Raw genomic sequence first — 12,067 nt, 5'->3', positions numbered from 1 at the left:
GAGATGAGGTCTTACTGCATTGTTTAGTTTGGTCTCGAGCTCCTGGGCTCAAGGAATCCTCCCCCTTCGGCCTCCCAAAATGCTGGGATTATAGGCATGAATCACTACGCCTGGCCTGTAATTTTGCTCCTAAAAAACAATTTAACAACATGAGGAGCACCTCGGACCTCTCCAAGAGGCTCTGCTTATCTGGTGTCTGCAGCACTAACTTGCTTTGTGCTGTTAAATAAATTAGTTAATATTTTTGAGCTTCACTTTCTCACTAATTACATGAAATGTGAAGATAAGACAGCTTCTTGGGTGCCTTCCAGCTTCAGAACTCCCTGGTTTCTCTACCTTGTCCTGTGGTTATTTGTGTTTGTGTCTATGTTTCCTTCCCTTAACAGATACAATCTTTTGAAAGATTTAGATAGCTCTTATATTCCTCCAACATTCCTCATGATTCCTAAAGAAGTGTTTTTCAAATGATTAATAAATCGAGTGGCTTAGTCAAAAATTAAGAAAAAAGAGCAGAAAAGTAGCAGAATACATTGGCCTGAAGTATTGTTTTATAAAACCTTTGTTTCTGTTCTCACTCATAAGTGGAACCAGAACAGAGTGGGACCTGAACATTAATCACAATAGCACAAGGGAGAGATCGGCAGTTGCAGAACACTGGCAGGGGAAGGAGGGGGAGTGGGGACACGTAACAACACAAAGGGTACCTGATCCTAAACCAGGGAAAGCGAGGACAGTTGGAGGCCCAAATTTCACCTGCACATGCATGCATGTATTACTTATGTATATAATCCTGACTTGTACCCCACATCTTTATAATAAAGTACAACAAACAAACAAACAGATCTTTGCTTCCAAATATATTTGTGGGAATGCAATGAGGAGAATTTTGTTTCTTTCTATACCTGGTCAGAAAAGTTTGAGAGCTACTAGCCTAAGCATAGTAGGTGCTCAATAAATATAAGTTGCTAGCACATAATTCAGCTTAATATTTGACTGGGTTAATTTCAGAGGTGTTTTATTTCTTTATTGGAAAATCCTCTTTAGTCGCTAACTCTGACCTTCCATCTGGTCTCCCCACATTCCATCTCTACCTACTCCTATTCATTCTATATTCACTGATGATCTTTACAAAGCCAACTCTGATCCTATCACTGCCCTGTTCAAAAACTCTCTGTCAGTTTTCATTCCAGTAAAAATAAATGAAAAGAAGTCCTCAGCCTCTTCTCCAATAATTCCTTTATCCCCACTTGATACTGGAGCTAAACCAGACCACAAGGCTTGCTTTTTTTAGACATGCCTTCCATTTTCTCCCTTCTAGTTCTTTGTTCTAAAATGTTCTCCTTTTAGTCCCTGTTTCTCACAGCTACCTCCTTTCTGAGCTTTCCTAACTGATGGACAATCTCTCTACTTTGAACTCATTGTTTAGCACTTTGTGGTTTGCTGATGGATTTATAGCCTACATCGTGTTGTAGTGTGTGCCTGTCTTATGACACTTAAAAGACTGGGAACTTCTTGAACCTGAATATTCTCTTCATATCTGTAATAGGGCCTTGAATAGTGCTTAAAACATAGTAGGCTGCCCCAATAACACTCAACTAACCATTTAAGTAGATACTACTGACTGTCCCCCAGTGTTCATTCTCTCCTTCTTCTAGAACAATTCCCTTATCCAGAGATTTAGCAAAGTAAAAGGCCACTCAGCCAGAGTCTCATTTTCCAGTCTTCCTTGCATCTAAATGTGGTATGTGACTAAGTTCAACTGTGATCAAAAGTGATAGGTGAAACTTCCAAGTCACCTCGTCAAAGGAAGTTGCTTGTTTCTAATCCTTCTATTTCCCCTATAGAAGTGGTACTGGTAAGCCACCATCAGCAACTCTTGTGTGGAGCATATTCCACAGAAGACAAAACAAGAACAACAAAAAAGACAGGGAACCTGGGCCCGCCATTATCTATACCCAAATCTTTTGATTTTGCCCAATAAAAAGTTTGTACCAAACTAGCAATAGTCTTTCCTTTCCCCTGGTCCCAGTCCCTGGTAATTTCTACTTACATTCTGTCTCTATAAACTTGCCTATTCTAGGTATCTCATATAAGTGGAATCATATAATATTTTCCTTTTGTATCTAACTTATTTCACTCAGTGTAATGTTTTCAATGTCCAACCGTGTTATATCATATACCAAAATTGCATTTCTTTTTATGATTGAGTAATGTACCACTGTATGTATATACTGCATTTTGCTTATCCATTTATCTGTTAATTGACAGTTGGATTATTTTCATCTTTTGGCTCTTGTGAACAGTGATGCTATGAACACTGGTGCACAAATATCTGTCTTCCTGCCTTCTATTCCTTTGCGTATATATCTAGTAGTAGAATTCTTGGGTCATGTAGTAGTTGTATGCATAACCTTTGGAGAAAATGCCAAACTGCCTTCTACAATGACTGCATCTTTATACATTCCTACCAGTAATGCACTAGGGTTGCAATTTCTTCACTTTTTCTTGAGTTGGAGTCTCACTCTGTGGCCCACACTGGAGTGCACTGGCACTCTCCTGACCACTGCAGCCTCTACCTGCTGGGTTCCAGCGATCCTTCTGCCTCAGCCTTCCAAGTAGCTGGAACTACAGGTGCGGACTACCACGTCCAGCTAATTTTTTATTTATTGTAGAGACGAGGTCTTGCCAAATTGCCCGGGTGGGTCTCGAACCTGCGGGCTCAGGCAATCCATTTGCCTCAGCCTCCCAAAGTGCTGGGATTATAGACTGAACCATCGAGCCCGGCCTCATTTTTTTTTTTTTTCTGAGTCAGAGTCTTACTTTGTTGCCCTGGTTGGAGTACAGTGGCATAATCACAACCATTGCAGCCTCCACTTGCTGGGCTCAGGCAATCCTTCTGCCTCAGCTTTCCAAGTAGCCAGAAAGTGCGTACTACTACATCCAGCTAATATTTTTTTAATGTAGAGAGCAGGTCTCACCAAGTTGCCCAGGCTGATCTTAAACCCCTGGGCTCAGGCAATCTTCTCACCTTCACCTCCACCTCCCAAAGTGCTGGGATTATAGGTATGAGCCACTGGGCTGGGCCTCCACTATCCTTTTATATCCAACAAGTGCTAGCTGAGGGTCTGCTCTGTGCTGGTACTGCTGCAAGTATTAGTGACACAGCAGTGAATACTACCAGTAAAGTGCCAGGCTGCATAGAGCTTGCATTCTCATGTGGGGAGATAGTCATTAAATAAAAAAGACAAATGAATAACATAATATGAAAAATTCTGTGAAGAAGGAAGAATCAAGGCAAAAGAGTTGGAAACAATGGGTGGTAATTGTGGAGGATGATGGGCTCTTCCTTCATATAAGATGGCTGGGAAATCTCTCTGCTGAGCAGGCACTTCAGCAGAGGTCTACACCATGCAGGCATGGATGTGAAGACAACAGTAGAGTAAAAGCCCTGAGGTGTAGTGTGCCTGGTGTGGTCCAGAAGCTGCAAGGAGAAAGCTGCATGGCTGGAGTGGCATGAATGGCAGAGGATGGCAGGAGGTGAGGTTGGAAAGGTGTCTGTAGCCACTTCAAGAAGGGATTTGGAGGCCACAGCAAGGCTTTCACGTTGGAGAGTCATATGATTAGATCTGGGTTTTAAAAAAGGTCCTTCTGATGGGAACTGCCTCACTCCTTTTTTTTGTCAGGGTCTCACTCTGTTGCCCGGGATGGAGAGCAGTGGCACGATCATGGCTCAACACAGCCTCGACCTCCTGGGTTCAGGCAATCCTTCTGCCTCAGAGTTTTTATAAAATGATGTCTGGGTCCCCACTGAAATCTATTAAATCAGAATTCCTCGTCATTAGTATTAAAAAGTACTCTAGGTGATTCAAATGCATATTCAAGGATAAGAAACTTTGAGGTGGTTCTCACTGCTTAATATTTATAAAACCATCCGAAGACCATCATGGTCTCCATTCCCAGAGACAATGATCCATTAATTCATTGTCCATGATTCATTAACTTTTAGTAGAATCAGGAGAGGTGATTAGTTAATAGATGTTATTGGTTGTCCAGATGAGAAGCTAAGAACTTGAACTGAGTGGAAAAAAAATAGTGAAAAAATGGGAAAGACAAGGTGGAATTCTGAGCATTAGAATTTGAAAACTGGCTGGAGATAGGGAGCAAGAGAGAAAAAAATGACACAAAAGGCGTGACAAACACAAGTTTGGATGATATGAATACTGGTGGCAACTAGGAAGGGCAGGAGAAAATGCTTGCTGAAGGGGTTGCAAGTGAATGAATCTGGTTCTGCACATGTTGAGTTTTAAAGTACTGGTAGAGCTGGGCTCGGCAGCTCAGCCTGTAATCCTGTGCTTTGGGAGGCTGAGGTGAGTGGATTGCCTGAGCCCTTGGATTTGAGACCTGCCTGGGCAACTTGGTGAGACCTCATCTCCACAATAAATCAAAAATTAGCCGGGCATGGTAGCGCTCACCTGTAGTTCCAGCTACTTGGAAGGCTGAGCGGAAGGATTGCTGGAGCCCAGCATGTCAAGGCTGCGGTGGCTGGGAGCGTGCCACTGCACTCCAGTCTGGGCGACAGAGTGAGACTTCAACTCAAAAAAAAAAAAAAAGACTTGAAAACTTACTGTTCCTTGTAAGTCAAAAAATGCTCTTACTAACCAGGTTGGAGGTGTCACTTAGTTGGGGATTCTCAAAGTGTGATCACTGGGAAATCTCAAAATGTGATCGCTGAACTAGCAGCATCAGTATTACATGGGAATTTCTTTTAAAAGCAAATTCTTAATTTTTAAAATTTCAATAGCTTTAGGTGTCCAAATGCTTTTTGATTACATGAATGAATTGTATAGTGGCGAAGAAATCTGGGCTTTAAGTGTACCCATCACTCAACATTGTACCCTAGAGGTCATTTTTCATCTCTCCCACTCCAAGTCTTCAGTGTCCACTACATCATTCTATATGCCTTTGCAGACCCATTGCTTAGCTCCCACTTATAAGAACATGTGGAATTTGTTTTTCTGTTCCTGAGTTACTTCACTTAGGATAATAGCCTCCAATTCCATCTAAGTTGCAGCAAAATACATCATTTTATGTTTTTATGGCTGAATAGTATTCTATGGTATGTATACACCCTATGGTATATATTTTCTTTTCTTTTTTTTGAGTTGAAGTTTCACTCTGTCGCCCAGACTGGAGTGCAGTGGCACGCTCCCGGCCACCGCAGCCTCCACCTGCTGGGCTCCGGCGATCCTTCCCCCTCCGCCTTCCAAGTAGCTGGAACTACAGGTGCGCGCTACCACGCCCAGCTAATTTTTTGATTTATTGTAGAGATGAGGTCTCACCAAGTTGCCCAGGCGGGTCTCGAACCCGTGGGCTCAGGCAATCCAATCACCTTGGCCTCCCAAAGCGCGGGATTACAGGCTGAGCAACCGAGCCTGGCGGTATATATTTTCTTTATCTAGTAATGTGTACTTAGTTTGGTTCTACATCTTTGCAGTTGTGAACTGTGTAGATTCTTGCTATTATTCCTCTGATACCCAAACTTCTGAAGAAACTCTGGTGGGGCCTAGCAATGTATGGTTTAACAAGCATTACAGGTGATTCTGATGTGACTAAATTTTGAGAACCACTAGCCTAAAGTAGCAGTCCTCAAACTTTACCATGCGTGAGAATCACTGGAGAGCTTGTTAAAGGCAGTTTCCAGGGCCCAATCCCTAGAATTTCCAATTTACTGGAATGGGGCACATGAGTTTGCATTTCTAGCAAGTTCAGATAAAGAATGAATTTAGATAAAGCTGTTTAGGGTCCGTACCCTGAGAACCACTGGTCTAGCAGTTGGAGACAAAAGAGATCTAATCTACAAACATAGATTTGGGAGTCACCTATACAGCACAAATAGTTCAAATGATGAATTTCTTGCCCAGACAATAATAGTAGCCTCTTTCTGTGTCTAACTGCCTCCATAATTCCATAATGCAAAACCTATTTTGCACACACAAATAAGAGAAATTTTTAAAAATCATAAATCCTATTGTTCGACTAGCTGCTCACAACCCTCCAATGACTTCCACATAGTCCACTTGTCCCTGCGTGATCTGGTCTTTGCCTTTCTCTCCAACAGCATCCTACACCACTTCCTCCTCTAGCCATATTGATCTTGCAGATGCACACACGTTACGGTCTTTCTACCTCAGAGCCCTGCTCTCCTGTTCCCCTGCCTGAAATTTCTATCCCAGCTATAGGACCACCAGCTCCCCCTAAACCTGTTGATCTCAGTTTAGACATCACCTTCTTAGACAGGTTTTCCTTCCTTACCACCCCTTGTTATTTATTCTTTATCTAAGTCGTGTTTATGTTCTTCCACTGCTCTTGTCACAATTGGCAAATATCATATGTGGCTGTGTCCTTGTTCATTGCCTGTCTTCTCCACTTGAGGGCAAGGGCTTGCAGAATGAATGAATGAAATAAATGCAGCAAATCATATTTGCTTTTATCTTCCCAGTGGCTCCATAAATTCATGTTGAATGGAGGAAGTAGAGTCCGGAGAAAGGAGACATTCAAATTAAGTGGAAAAATATGGGGAATGTCTATATTTTATAGGAGTTGGATGTGGGGAAGAGTGGAATGCTAAGGGTAGGGCACTTTCAAAACAGTGCCTTAATTCTAATTGTCATAACAAAGACACACACATACACACACATTTAGATATCAAGGTATGTAAATGTCTATATCTAGCTTATGGATAGTCATTTGGAAGAGAACCAAAATAATGCCATGAAATAACAATAGAGTTTCAAGGCTGCAACATTTATAAATAATTGCCAGATCTATGAAGACTGATTACTGTGGGAAGGCCAAGGCACATGAAGATTATTCATGGACATAAAGCTGTTTTCATTTTACAAACACAACCCAATATGTGAATTATAGTTTTCCAAAGTGCTTTCATCATAGTTTTATTTGATCCTCAGAAAAAAATCTCAAAAGATAGGACAGCTCTCACTATTTTCAGTAACACGGCGAGGAAGTAGAAGTAACAAGCATAGATTAAGCTTTCAGGAAGTTTGGTGGTATCTCTCATTACAAATTTCATCTGTAAAAATAGATATCTACTATTTATGCAGAGATTCTTCAAAGCCAACCATAATATGAGCAAACAGTTCCAGGGAACAATAGTAACTTAAAAACAGACCTCCCTAGAGCTTCTCATGTTTCTTTTCTAAATTGAGGATTTGATTCCAAATTTTTCTAAATCAAGTATTTGAGAAAATTTTGAAATGCATTCAGAAATAAAAGTATTTAACTTGAGCTATTTAAAATGGTAACAATTTATTCCCCCCACCCCCTATTTAACTTAGATTCTCAATCTAAGTTTACTTTAACATGTAGATGCCAGAAATAGGCACCATCTGCCATTAGCTTCTAACATCTGAACCACACTCTGATGGGCCCAATTTAGGATTTTTTGTCCACGTGACTAACGCTAATATGAAGCTAACATGAAGCTAAAATGAAGCCCTTACAACTGAATTCATAGAATGGAGGAGATGTACTGTTGGAGAAAAATACAATGATTGCTCAGATTGTTAAAAGTTGGCATAGAATTATCTGAAATTGTTGCCAATATATGTTCAAGTTCAGAGTTGGAAATAGCTTTTCCTTTATAAGTCCAAGATCCCTGAGATTCCTGAGAAATTGGGCTCATGACATAGGAAAGGAGGAGGTTGGAATCTTTTTGAAAATGTTTTCATTTTATTAACACTGTTCAATATGTAAATTATAGTTTACCAAAGTTTTTTTTTATCATTATTTTATTTGATCCTCAGAAACATCTTAAAAGACAGGCAGTTTGGCTCTCACTATCATCTTCCAAGGCCCAGTGAAGTAAGGTGGATTATTAGCTAGTAAGTGGCAGACCCAGGATGGTTTTCCTGGGCTTCTGGGTCTAGATTCTGGGCTCTTCCCTCCACACAGCACAGCCTCCCTACATTTAGACCTGTTATATTATTTTATTTTTCTGCAAAAGAAAAAGATTCTCCTTCTTTTTGCACTAGCACATCTCTACCAGCAGGACAACTGGCCCATGCTTATCTGGTCACCTTGTAGAGTCATTAAAAAAATGAAAAAAAAACAAGACCTGAATGTGCTAAAAGTTGAGGCATAGATAGTGACTGTTCCAAAATGTCCCAAGAGAGACAGGAAGACAATTTTCTGTGATGACTTTTATTCTTTTTAAATATTAGCTTCAAATAGTCTTTCAATCAAGAGTTACATTTTTTTTTGAATGTTAAGTCAGTGAACATCTCTAGGGCTTTATTGATTCTTACAGAATTTTGAACTATGGCATCTTTGTTAATGTCTGACAATGGATGAGGAAGGGACCATGGCTGTCCACACAGGTTATAACACAGTTAAGTAAATTAAATGAGGGAAATGATATATTGGATAGAGACAAGGGGAAGAGTGGTAACTTGGTTTTACTAATAGTCATTTTTAAAGATGGAGTCTTGAGTTGGGAGTTTTATTAATATTATTGATAGTGTCAGTGGCAGCTTCTTATTTAATGTATAAGGAGATAAAGATGAGATGAATAAGCTGAATGAAAGAATTTATACTTTTACACAGTGCTCTAATTGTCATAAGATACACACAAGCACACATACCCATACCCACATCTACACACACACATACACACACACACACTCTCACATTGATAGATATTGAAATATCTATATTTAGCTTTTTTGGATTGTCATTTGTTAGTATAAAATATTATATTAAAAACATGGAGGCTAAGTATATATATTTATATGTGAAAATATTAACGAAGATTTTGTATCTGTTGGACAATGCTAGATCGGTGAAATTCTACACCTAAAAATTCAGATGATCCTTCACTTATAGCCAATATGCAATGGTAGTGAATTAATAACTAAGCACCCAATCTCTCTCTCCTGGGTAGACAGACCTCCTTGTTTTCTCTTCCATTCTCTCTTTTTAATTTACCTACACATACACTGATATAGGCACATACGTACACACCTATTATTATGCAATTCAGTTTTCACACATTTGAAAGTGTTCAATTGTGCAATCTACTATGAAACTACTGTACTAGGTACTATTGAGGGGGGAAGCAAATATAAATCATGAGCAATTCCTCCTCTTTCCACTTTCCAAGCATGGGTTAGAAAGTCATTTTGAATCTTAGCTCTGACCTGGGTTTGAATGGTAGCCTGACACTTACTAACTCCATTATGTTAAGTAAGTTCTTTGTTTTCTCTGAACTTCAGTTTATTAGTTAATTGAGAATAATAATGATATTATTATCATTGTAGGGGCTGTTAACAGAATTCAATGATATGATACATGTAAAGCACTTTGAACAGTGACTGGTACAGAGTAAGCTATTATTATTATTATTATTATTTTTGAATCGGAGTCTCACTCTGTCGCCCAGACTGGAGTGCAGTGGCCGCCTCCGGCCACTGCAGCCTTGACCTGCTGGGCTCTGGTCATCCTTCCGCCTCAGCCTTCCGAGTAGCCGGAATTACAGGTATGCGCTACCATGCCCGGCTGATTTTTTGATTTATTGTAGAGAGGAGGTCTCGCTGCCTAGGCGGGTCTCGTACCCGCGGGCTCAAGCAATCCACTCACCTCAGCCTCCCAAAGGCGCGGGATTACAGGCTGAGCCGCCGAGCCTGGCTAAGTAAGCTACTATTATTGTTACTACATTTATATTATTATTTTTGAAGATATTGTACCCGAAAAGAAAATACAGACTTAACACAGCTAAGTCTAATAGAAGTGATCAGCAGCATAATAAAGACATAATCAAATGCTCTGCTAACAGGATTTTTTAAAAAGCAAAATCCAAAAACCCCCCAGCTCCCCTAAATTTAGCCTTGGGAACAAAGGAATAAACCAAGCCAGGTTGATCATTTTTCCAGGTTCCATAAATACTAATCCCTTTGCCACTAAATGAATAATGATGTCTTCAAAACATCAGTTAGATGTAACACAGAATTATATATGGGAAAGTGGTCTTGATTTTAAATTCAGCAAGTCGGCCAGCTCAGCAGAAAGAATTCCAGAATAGAATGAGAAAATGGAAGAATATTCTTTAAAGGGTTCCCTCTATTTCTGAAATTCTGTGGTTCTATGGCCAAGGTATTTGATGGAGTTTCCAGAGAGAGAAAAATAAGACAATAGAGAAAAGTAGTAGCATTTTAAAATGTAGTTCTTTTCCCTCCACTCACTTTTTGTAATTTTTTCAATTATTTTTTTAAAAACTGGACTTGAAACAGAATTAACATTTGCCTCATGAAGAAAGAGGAGTTCTTTCGAATGAGTTAGGTCACTGAGGGAGGAAATCTATTAAAGTCTTTGGAAAAGTAAATTATTTGATTCACTTTGTGGTCTAAAATCTAGGTGTGTGTTGCAGAAGAAGAGAAGCATTTTGTCATGGGAGATTATCAGGAAATTAAAAAGAAAAGGATAGGAAATGCATGCCTTATAAATATGGGGATAAACCTGGCTAAGTATTGTATATTAATTGTGGTGGAGGAGTGAGAATAAGAAGAATGAAATTTTTTAAAATCCTGATATTTGAAAATTACTTAAAATAATCTTTAAAAATATTGAGTAACATCAATTAAATCTTTCACTTTTTTCCTAAGGCAGTTAAAATATATAAAAAGTTGCTTTCTCATGAGTTCATTTATAAAAAAATGATTAATTATTTATTGTATATTAGTAGTTACTAAAACAGATATGGTCCCAGCCCTTATGAATGTTAAGTTCTAGTAATGAAAATGTCCAAAGAGAAAAGAGGGAAAAAGAAGAACCTGGGGCCTAGAGTGAAACATTTATTCCCCGAATAATGAAAAATTGCTGTACAATCTAGTAATCTAAGACTCTCCACCATACCCCTTAATAATGATTTGGTCATATTTAACTGATTTCAGTAGTAAAAAAGTAGCATTTCTTAAAAATATGATGCCATAAAAAATCAATATAGGGCAACCCCTTCAGCTCCCCTCCAACTGTGGGAGCTTTTCAGTCCTCTCAATAAATTCTGCTTTAAAAAAATAAAAATAAAAAATAAATATAGATAAAACTCCAGAGGGGAGAAATTTGGGAAAACCATCTTCATGAAAAAATGATTGATATAGTGTAATTTGGTTATGATTGAACATTCTTTCTACCTACCATTGCAGATTCTCTGGTGCATCAACAATTTTAATTACTCCTCAGATTGAACTCTGACTTTAGAACTTATAAAGAAAACATTTTCTTTTTCTTTCTTTTTTTTTTTGAGTCAGAGTCTCACTCTGTCACCCAGGTTGGAGTGCAGTGGCACACTCACGGCCACTGCAGCCTCAACCTGCTGGGCTCAGGTGATCCTTCTGCCTCAGCCTTCCAAGTAGCTTGGAACTACAGGCACATGCCGTCACGCCCAGATAATTTTTTTATTTATTATAGAGATGAGGTCTTGCCAATTTGCCCAGGCTGGTCTCGAACTCGTGGGCTGAGGCAATCCTCTCACCTTGGCCTCCCAAAGTGCTGGGATTATAGACATGAGCTACCACACCTGGCAGGAAATATTTTCAACAGAGGTGATTGCCTATACAATTTCTTTTTGCTCAACTGATGGTACCAAATGCAGTTCTTAAGGGCTATGATAGTGCCTCATGTTCTTAGTGCCCCCATCACTCAAAAGGATAAGAGGGTCAAATGAATTTCTAAATGTAAAATTTTTGGTTTATACAATTCTTTTTCATCTCCTGGAAAGTGACTACTAGACTTAATCAAAATTTCCTCTGTATATTATTAAGTAACTTTAGCTTCCTCCTTTTTATTTTTATTTTTTGGTACAGTGAGTTTGGGAGAGCCCAGTGTAAAGTCTTCTGTGGATTTCATGTTTTTCTGTTAAAACTTTGAGGGATGATAGTGGATTGCCTGAGCCCGCGGATTCGAGACCCGCCTGGGCGGCGAGACCTCATCTCTACAATAAATCAAAAAATCAGCCGGGCGTGGTAGTGCATGCCTGTAATTCTGGCTACTTGGA

General features: G+C 39.4%; 1 protein-coding gene across 1 annotated transcript in view; it reads right to left on the bottom strand.

Moving 5' to 3' along the window:
* LGR5 (leucine rich repeat containing G protein-coupled receptor 5) overlaps positions 1-12,067 on the bottom strand; it is a 151,832-nt gene that overhangs the window by 71,803 nt on the left and 67,962 nt on the right. The window lies entirely within an intron of this gene.

This window comes from Carlito syrichta, unplaced genomic scaffold (genome assembly GCF_000164805.1).
Source record: "Carlito syrichta isolate Samal-C Ts95f unplaced genomic scaffold, Tarsius_syrichta-2.0.1 Scaffold301786, whole genome shotgun sequence".
NCBI classification, from domain to species: Eukaryota; Metazoa; Chordata; class Mammalia; order Primates; family Tarsiidae; genus Carlito; species Carlito syrichta.
Note: the sequence above shows the minus strand (reverse complement) of the source record. Positions and strands in the feature narration are given on the sequence as shown.